Source organism: Diaphorina citri, unplaced genomic scaffold (assembly GCF_000475195.1).
Source record: "Diaphorina citri unplaced genomic scaffold, Diaci psyllid genome assembly version 1.1 scaffold724, whole genome shotgun sequence".
In the NCBI taxonomy this organism is placed as follows: domain Eukaryota; kingdom Metazoa; phylum Arthropoda; class Insecta; order Hemiptera; family Psyllidae; genus Diaphorina; species Diaphorina citri.
Window position 1 is genome coordinate 1,352 of NW_007378157.1, and position 3,656 is coordinate 5,007.

Below are 3,656 nucleotides of genomic sequence, written 5' to 3' on the forward strand. Positions count from 1 at the left end.
ATTAACCATTTCACCCCTAAAGGGACAATACGTCCCAGAGAATTTGTTGATAAAACTAAAGTTAGAGTACCTACGAAAAATTTTCAATCCTTTCCCTGAATGAAAATCTAACAAGATTACGAATAAAATCTTTATTCAGACTACAATCATCTATTCTTACGTAATGCCCGTAATAAAATGTGACAGAGCAGATTGAGGAAAGGTCCTGGGGTGAAATCCTTTTCAAATCCGACACATTACTTTCATTGAGAGGACAGGATTTATTTTATAGATATTGTATAGATATGATATTACATATATATGTATAGGTAGTGAAGGATATTCTCTGACGTCATAAGGTTTGAAAAGTCCTTAAATTGTTCTGGAAAGTCGTTTATAAAAGTGTCCACAGTCATAAGTAGGGTGTTTCAAAATTTATGTCCGATATAAAATCTTGAAATTCCTTTGGTAGGTATAGGTATTGGGGAAATCTAAAGGCCTACGTAAATTTGTCACTCACATTTCGATTGGGAATAATATTTCGACAGGTTACTTACTGAAGGTCTTCTGTTGACCCAACATTGATATGGGACCAACAATAGGTACATACCTACACAGTGAAAATAACCTATGTACTTTTAAAATGGGAAAAAGACGGAACTTTTATATGTAGGTACCTAGTTCCAAAATAAATCTGATAAAAGTATCAAGACTGTTAACCTACTTCTGAAAGTTCTGATACACGCTGTATATTATTGTTTAGATGTCACAGCATGCTATTTTCATCTAGCTTAATTTATCCTAAACGGATAAGGTTCGATCTCGGAACGGCTGGCTTTCTCCTATTCTGCCCTCCTTCTTTCTTCGATTTTGGAACTAAAAATCTAACTGTTAAAAAATAAAAAAAAAAATGACACAGGCTTTTCTACTTCTTCTCCTTTTCCCTTCTGTGTAGATTGTAGGTTCCTAAATTAATAGGTATCTACCTAGGTTTATTTCTGTCTGGCAGCTAAAACTGAAGCTTAATGCAATCTTTCAGCTGAAACACAGAAAGTTTCATCTCAAAATAGAAATATCTCAAGGGATTAAGGAAAGTTGAGCTGATTTAAAACGAGCTTTGAGCTGGCATACAATAAGTTCCAAGATCCTCTATTCTTTGTAGAATATCCTTGAAAAGTTCAAGGTAATATAAGAACTTTAGCAAAAAATATTTTATAAATTGTAGGTTTAATAAAGAACAAATTCCTAGGTAAAGTTAAGAAGAGGGTAGAAATTGATTTTGGAAACTATAGAAGGCCAGATCGGACTTATTCCTTAAAAATAAGTACCTATCCATATACTATGGTGTTCTAAAAATTTAGCTCCTTGATATTTTGGATGCTTACTAACTAAGAACTACCGAATTACTTACCATTAAACATGGCATGGAAATATGGACTGGTTGAGGCTAGAACAACTCGGTGGGCGTGAATGGTATCCATACCACATCGGAGTGTGACGTCACAGAGCTGAAACAAAATAATTAATTAACACTTTATTTACTTTGTTGACTCTTAATTAATATTGTTAACTGTTTACCTATTCACTGAAATAACTAAAAGTAATGGGAAACGAGTAAACGACCAAAGGAATGATATTCCGTGAGGAATTTTGTTTGCCACATTGCATAACTGAGCAAGTTTTCAGGCGTTCATACAAATTCACAGAACAAAACTTTAATCCGCCAGACCGCCAGCTTAGTCGGTAGCGCGTCTGCCTTGTAAGAGACCGCGGGTTCCATTCCCACCCGGGGCAGATTTGCTAAAGATTCAAGCAAACCACCTGGACTGGATTGTTACTGGACGCCAATGGTGCTTACAATTTATAAGTACCTAGTACTTATTAAGTACTTATCATTACAATTTATAAGGCTTGTGTAGGTACAAGTACGTGTAATGAAATTCTTGGAAGGAAAGTTAGTAGCAGATAATACAAAGAAATTAGCAAGACATGAGTTATGAGTCCATTGAGACCACGTACCATATTCTACACACAGCTGAAATCTATACCCAGGGACTGGGAGCTATAATACAGACTTGAGTAAAATGTTACTGGAACAATGAGCGATCATTAACATTTGAGCGAAACAGAACAACAGTGGCGAAGACAAGACATGTATAAGACGGGAAAGTAAATGAGACAAGGGTCACCAAATGTTCACCACTGAAGATGCCGTCTGCGGGCGAAACTGGTCCTTTTGTAATGCAGTAAATACATCGGCTCTGATCCGAAGACGATCCGAATTGCGAATGTGGTTCCATTCAAGCACATGATCATCTTCTAGTATGCAGCAAACTGGAGACCACATGCACCCACGACGACCTGCTACAAGCAAGCGACAAAGCCCCCTCCGTTGCAAGGCACTGGAGGTACCAAATATGATGAGAAAGAAGAGGACTCGGAAAGTAAAGTAAGCAGTAAAGACAAGAAATTTACCAATCTTATTGGTCAATTAGATTTCAGCGGGTAGGCACGAAAAAGGTTCGTACTGGCGCAAACCCAAGTAATTACCTATCACTCTTTCGGCTACGCCTCTGACAGAAAGCAGGTCAACGGACAGTATATTGACGTTACGGGTAATGTCATGAGAGGAAAATATGGGACAAACGAAATAAATGGGACGGAAAATCCAGAGTGTCTGGAAGTCTGGAACAATACATTGGACAGGAGTTAATGACGGGAAACAAAAGGCTGCGAAAAGCTTGCTTCATCCCCGTCTTTGAGATGGTCAATTGTCAGGTTTTGGTGAGGGAAAAAAAAAGTTCGTATACCACTTAAAACGTCCTAGAGGGACTAAATATTGGTTTTAGACTCAATATTAGTCCACGCCTATCTTTCATAGCGGTTCAGCCGATATTTTAGGACCTTGTTTTGTGAAATTTGTGCTGATTAATTATTTATTAGAACAATCTAAAACTACAGACATTCACACAAGTCCCGTTCATTATTACCTGTCCATTGAGATGAACAAAAATGAGAATTCTGATGAGTTTCCAAGTAGACTTTTGTTCTTGTTCAAAGTAAATGAACTCTCGATCTGAATCAATTTAGAGGACAATACTACTTGTAAGTTCAATGAGTTCAAAACAAGTTTGAATTCCTTTAGTTTTTTACTTTCCTTATCCTATAGGAAGGAAAGTAATGTAATCGGGTCAAAATATTTTTTTTATAAAACAAGAAGAAAGAAAGAAAAGTTGTTCGGCAAGAAAAAAGTGATGCAAACTGCCTGCTACTCGTATAGGAAGGTTACCATTGGTTCAATGGTCAATAGCCTGAGGTACATGATGTTTAGCTACAGATATACAATGCCCTCAGTGTTAGAGATATGGGCTATTGTTTTGTAACTCGGGGTTTTCTGAGGTCATACCTATGCAAGATCATCTTTCTACATGGGCCACAATGATGTCAATGTACCCTTTTCTCTGACTACTTCCTTGTAGAAGCTGTATTTTCTTTTGAACTAATTATCTTTGCATTTAATTCCTCGGACAACTACATTCAGGTGAAAAATATTCTAGAAAGATCGACTTAAAATTAATCACTCACCCCTAAAGCGGATTTAGCTAAAAAAAAAAAAAAAAAAAAAAAATTTATAAAAGGGGGAAAAAAAGGTTTTTTTTTTTTTTTTGGGCCCTAAC